Below are 6,749 nucleotides of genomic sequence, written 5' to 3' on the forward strand. Positions count from 1 at the left end.
TGAATCCCAAACGTTACCAATAAACTTATCCAAACAAGTCAATCAACGTTTATAATCAATCCTTAGGTATCCTAATACGCAAATAAACAATAAAATTTAAGACTGAGAGTTGTTATTGTCTTTACCGGTGAAAAATACCAAAGAACACTCTCAGTCAGGCGCTTGGAAACACTTCAGCCAAAATGGGAGCCACCTAGTAAAACTACAATTTCTGGCTCATTAAAAAAAAAAACAGCCTGCAACTCTTTCTAAAGACTGTTGACATCTAGTGGAAGCCCTAGGAACTGCAATCGGGCACGATTTCGCCCTTTTATAAAAGTGCCAGCCATTGAAATCAGTGGTAGGATGATTTATTTTGGGAGGGGTGGTTTGTCCTCAGGGTTTCGCCTGCCATTTCAGTTCTGTTTTACTCACAGATGTTATTTTAACAGTTTTAGAAACTTTAGAGTGTTTTCTATCCATATCTACCACTGCATATCCTAGCTTCTGGGCCTGAGTAGCAGGCAGTTTACTTTGCGCATGCTTTTCATCCGGAAGTCAAAATATCGCCCCCTATCCCTAGTAGCTACTACTGTGTCTTGTTGTTGTTGATGAAGTAGTAGGCGACTGTTTCTCCTTTATATCTGGGGTCGTATGTGATGAAACTATTCCTACAATGTCTGGAACGCTACAAAACACCAGAAATAGTTGGTGTCTTTCGGTTGGCTGTGTGAGCACGAATGTGATTTCAGCATTTCTACCGTGTTGCATGATGGGAAAATAGTCAGACAGCGATATAATATAATAAAACAAAGTGCATCGCTTTTCCACCGCTTTGTCCACAACTGCATTAGTAAACGTTATTAGACCCTGGTCGATATGATGTGGTATTGTCAGTAGTAGAAGTGGTAACCGTTAGTCAAACACCTTTGTCCTGGAATGAGTCCCCCTCTACCAACGTGTACAACTCATACTTATCTGGCAAGGGAGACACCGTGATCAAGAAGGTGGTTCGTCCAGGGCGAGGCTTAGCTAGTGCACTCTGGCTGTGCTGACCCCTGCGAATTTCCCAAATGTGGAAATCTTGATTGCAGACTTTCAGGTAGTGGGGGACTGCTCTCTGCTGATCTTGATGTTAAATTCATTTGCGTCTTAAGTGACTGTCATTCTCAGAGTTCTATTGAGTTTCATCAGCATTTTACTGTTCTTCCTCTTCAAATGAATGGCTTCACAATTCAGGATCTATTTAAAAAAAACTCATTTTTATTTCGTCCTAGAGGTGTGTAGTCATAGACCTAGTGGTGTGTAGTCATAGACCTAGAGGTGTGTAGTCATATATTTAGTTGTGTGTAGTCCTAGTGGTGTGTAGTCCCAGTCCTAGAGGTGTGTAGTCATAGACCTAGTGGTGTGTAGTCCTAGTGGTGTGTAGTCCCAGTCCTAGAGGTGTGTAGTCCTAGTGGTGTGTAGTCCCAGTCCTAGTGGTGTGTAGTCCCAGTCCTAGTGGTGTTTAATCCCAGTCCTAGTGGTGTGTAATCCCAGTCCTAGTGGTGTTTAATCCCAGTCCTGGTGGTGTGCAGTCACAGTCCTAGTGGTATGTAATCCTAGTGGTGTGTAATCCCAGTCCTAGTGGTGTGTAGTCATAGTCCTAGTGGTGTGTAATCCCAGTCCTAGTGGTTTGTAGTCAAAGTCCTAGTGGTGTGAAATCCCAGTGCTAGTGGTGTGTAATCCCAGTCCTAGTTGTGTGTAATCTCAGTCCTAGTGGTGTGTAATTAGATACATCTCATACATTTGTAGCAGCAAGCATATTTAGATGTAAAAAGGGCATTCCTCTTTCCCCAAAGACACTCTCTGGTCCCTCTGTCCTCTTGTCTGTCTCGACTTGGCATCAAGTGTAGCAGTTCACCCCCTGTGTCCTCCTCTTCACCAATCAATAACTAATTAGTGACCTTAATTCGTCAATCAAGTGCAAGGAAGGAGCGAAAACCCGCAGACACTCTGCCCTCAGTGAAATTAGCTTGACGCTGTAGATGATCAACTTCTAAATCTGTGAGATTTTTAACCCAGGATTTTTATTTAGAATTTGGGGGAATTTAACCAGGAAGTCAGAGGTCTTTTCTCAATTTGATTTGCTCAACTCCTACATCCTCTCCTTCCTCTCTGGCATTCCTTTTGAAAAATCGAGAAGAGGCGGCGAGGAGAGGAAACAAAAAGGAGCTTCTATGAAATGAGACTCTCCTCAACTCGCGCGTCGTCAGGCAGATGACGTCTACGGGGTGGATCCCAAAATAAATGTATAAAGTGATAAAAAACAAACAATTAATTTACATATTCTAGATAAAACATTAAGTAGCCTACTGTTTTTAAATGTCTGTATGCTTTTCTCCTCAGACAGAACAACAGCTGATTAAAAGGGTGTGTGAGCAGATATCAAAACTCTTTCGTGAAGGACTCAGGTAGGATACACATGACTATCCTCGGGGGGAAAGGGGACTATCGAGGAGGGGAGGACAAGTCTTCCGTTCGACCTACTAATGAACTGACATCTCCTCCACCACTCAACCACTTATCAGTTTCCGGGTCACAGAGGAGAGAGGACAGAGGAGAGGGGTGGAGGACTGACTTTTTCTCAAATGAGAAAAAACCATAGAACTTAATTATCATAGAAGTGCTGCCAGTTTCACAACGATGGGTCATGGAGAGGATAGGTAGATCTGTGTCAAGTCAAAATGATTTTATCAAAAAACAAGTTTCCACAGTTTAATCAACATGATACAGAACATTACTGAAATATGAGAGAAGATTGAAGTTATAATTTAGCCTGAATATGACAGGGCTTATTATAGCAATGTAAGGATCTAGATGTGACACCATATATTTATATTGTGCAATGTTTGACTATAGGTCATATGAAATAAACCTGTATTGCTTCACAACGTGGCGCAGACCTATAGGCCAGGTATGCCTATGTAGCGGACATGCGCATTCTAGCCTTTCTAGGGAGTTTTTCCTAGCCACCGTGCTTCTACACCTGCATTGCTTGCTGTTTGGGGTTTTAGGCTGGGTTTCTGTACAGCACTTTGAGATATCAGCTGATGTAAGAAGGGCTATATAAATACATTTGATTTGATGAATCAATCTCATGGTCTGGTTATGAGGTAACCCTGCCCAAATAAGAACATTTCCTCTTGGTCTCATTGGTCAAGACGTTGGTTTTCTCCCGTGGGAGATCGGGGGTTCACGACTACGTCCGTTACATCTATAAAGGCCTATCTCACCCCAACCAATATGTACTAACGATCGTCAATCAGTTTTCAACATCTACTTTCATCTCATGCTATCTTATCTTATCACCAAGGAAGAAAATGCATTGATCACCATTCACTCCCAGGTACAAAAATAGTCTGTCACGCCTGCCTGCCGCTCCCCCGCTCTAGCGCTCGAAGGCGACAGGCTGCCCATCATTACTCACACCTGTCACCATCGTTACGCGCATCAGTGCTCATTGGACTCACCTGGACTCCTTCACTTTGTTGATTACCCCCTCTATATCTGTCTGTTCCTCAGTTTGTTCCCCGTGTCAGCGTTGTGGTCGTTTCGTTTTTCCCCTGGCCATGCGCTGTCCGTTGTTTATTAAATGTTCACTCCCTGTACTTGCGTCTCGTCTCCCAGCGTCTGTCCTCACAACAGATGGAGAGACGATATGAGCGTGTCCTAATAATCCCTCTTCGTCATGAAGTGTGCACTCGTTCACTACTCCCTATTGATTCATGGGCTAGACATAGTTCACATGTAGACCTACAGTACTAGTAATTTCCTTTGAAATCCAATAAGGGAAGTGCTCAAGTGCACACTTCGAAAGAGAAAGAGCTTATTGGGACACAGACCACGACTAGCTTGGAATGCAAATAATATTGTCAAGTGATACAGTGGTGAAACAGAGCACATCAGTGGGACTCCATATTGTCAACAACAACAGCAGAATAGCAGAAGAGGGTGACGTGAATGATATTGTCTGGAACAACAACAACAGCAGAATAGCAGAAGAAGGTGACGTGGATGATATTGTCTGGAACAACAACAGCAGAATAGCAGTGAAATGTGTGAGAAGATTTGATACTGTATCCAGGAAACAAGGTGTTGTAACATCAGAAGTCCAGCAGGTGGCGTGAGTGAGCCAGCAAACTATCCCATTCAGTCAGTCCCTCACAATACCTTCAAGTTAGTTCTGAATGACAAACACTCGTACCTGATCTATCTACACAACACATTTCTATACCTGAACACTTAACGTTTTTATTTTAACGTTGCACCCACCTGAACAGACCACATGCAGATGTATTTCACCCACTAGCTACAGACAGAGCATCAGCTTTCATTTCCAATCTCTAACCTTAACCATTAGATCAGGGGTGTCAAACTAATTTTGTCCCGAGAGGCGCCATCGGTCTTCAATGAGGTCTTCAATCAAAATTGGTTATATTTCCTTGCCGTCAAAATTTGCACTAAATAGTCCTCCATTCATAGTTTTTGGAATGTGCATTGCTCCCTGACTGTCTGTCTAGTGATTATTAGCAATCTGGAAAGGCATGAATATAGGTCCATTATCCTTTCTACACAGCACCACCAGGTAGTGACTGAGGAGACTAACACCATCAGGTAGTGACTGAGGAGACTAGCACCATCAGGTAGTGACTGAGGAGACTAGCACCATCAGGTAGTGACTGAGGAGACTAGCACCATCAGGTAGTGACTGAGGAGACTAGCACCATCAGGTAGTGACTGGGAGGAGTCTGTAATATAGAGACTAGCACCACCAGGTAGTGACTGGGAGGAGTCTGTAATATAGAGACTAGCACCACCAGGTAGTGACTGGGAGGAGTCTGTAATATAGAGACTAGCACCACCAGGTAGTGACTGGGAGGAGACTGTAATATAGAGACTAGCACCACCAGGTAATGACTGGGAGGAGTCTGTAATTTAGAGACTAGCACCACCAGGTAGTGACTGTGAGGAGTCTGTAATATAGAGACTAGCACCACCAGGTAATGACTGGGAGGAGTCTGTAATATAGAGACTAGCACCACCAGGTAGTGACGGTGAGGAGTCTGTAATATAGAGACTAGCACCACCAGGTAGTGACTGAGGAGTCTGTAATATAGAGACTAGCACCACCAGGTAGTGACTGTGAGGAGTCTATAATATAGAGACTAGCACCACCAGGTAGTGACTGGGAGGAGTCTGTAATATAGAGACTAACACCACCAGGTAGTGACGGTGAGGAGTCTGTAATATAGAGACTAGCACCACCAGGTAGTGACTGAGGAGTCTGTAATATAGAGACTAGCACCACCAGGTAGTGACTGTGAGGAGTCTATAATATAGAGACTAGCACCACCAGGTAGTGACGGTGAGGAGTCTGTAATATAGAGACTAACACCACCAGGTAGTGACGGTGAGGAGTCTGTAATATAGAGACTAGCACCACCAGGTAGTGACGGTGAGGCCTATCCATGTAATATCCTGTGATAAGACCTCTAATAACTGATGATTAATATTTATTGATTAGATTGTCTAATAACTTAATGGTGATACTTTGACTGTCCAGATAAAACTTTTTGCTGACTGTCATCACTATGTGTGACCAGGGACGCCACAAACTCTGTCTTAGGTCAAACTATGAAACTGTTCTGCAACAATTAGAATGGTGTGGAATATAGGAGAATGGATTGGAAGAGAACAGAAAGGAATAAAATCTGGTTAGATAAATGAATACTACTATATTGCAACTATCACGCCGAAAAATATTTACAAATAAATGATTTTGCATCGGTCACAAACTATGTAATCGTATTACACGTATAACAATGAGTTAAACACATAAACAAAACAGAAGCTTTATAACAGTCAAAATAATCTTTAGAACAGCCAAAATAAACTGTATAACAGGCAAAATAAGCTGTATAACAGGCAAAATAATCTTTAGAACAGCCCAAATAAGCTGTATAACAGGCAAAATAAGTTGTATAACAGGCAAAATAAGCTTTAGAACAGTCAAAATAAGCTTTAGAACAGTCAAAATAAGGTTTATAATGTTCAAAATAAGATTTATAACAGCTTTTGGATTGGTCAAATAATTATTCATATGATTGCCTAAGGAGTGCTGTAAAATAATCAAGTCAAGGACATGTTATTGGGGCTAGTGGCACTGTGTGTTATGCAATATAGTTTCCCCATTGTTTCCCATTATATTTCTTAGTTCCACCTGCAGGTCCCAGGTGATAGCAGGTGATCAACACACTTCAGGACCATGCTGTCTACATGAATTCGTCTGTCTGTCTGTCTGTCTGTCTGTCTGTCTGTCTGTCTGTCTGTCTGTCTGTCTGTCTGTCTGTCTGTCTGTCTGTCTGTCTGTCTGTCTGTCTGTCTGTCTGTCTGTCTGTCTGTCTGTCTGTCTGTCATAAATGGTAGTGTTTCTCTCTGTTTCTCTCTCTCCCTCTCTGCTATCTCTCTCTCTCTCACTCTCTTTCATGCTCCTGTTTCTCTCTCTCCCTCTCTGCTATCTATCTGCTCTCTCTCTCTCTCCCTCCCTCCCTCCCTCCCCCTGTGTGTCATAAATGGACTGATAGTGGGACCCGGAGCCAGAAGAGGGGCACATGTAGTCGGCCATAAACCTCCTAAACACCACGTGTCTCTGATAGACAGATAGAACGGACAGATTACAGAGAGAGAGAGAGAGAGAGGGGGGTACAGAGAGAGAGAGGGGGGATACA

At 42.9% G+C, this 6,749-nt stretch overlaps 1 non-coding gene across 1 annotated transcript; it reads left to right on the forward strand.

The window, feature by feature from the left end:
* The first annotated feature begins 949 nt into the window (after nt 1-949).
* Nucleotides 950-1,112, forward strand: LOC123744312 (U1 spliceosomal RNA). Its single transcript, XR_006770892.2, has one exon. It is a non-coding gene; the product is annotated as a U1 spliceosomal RNA (small nuclear RNA).
* The last annotated feature ends 5,637 nt before the right edge of the window (nt 1,113-6,749 follow it).

Source organism: Salmo salar, chromosome 08 (genome assembly GCF_965601325.2).
Source record: "Salmo salar chromosome 08, fSalSal1, whole genome shotgun sequence".
Classification (NCBI taxonomy): domain Eukaryota; kingdom Metazoa; phylum Chordata; class Actinopteri; order Salmoniformes; family Salmonidae; genus Salmo; species Salmo salar.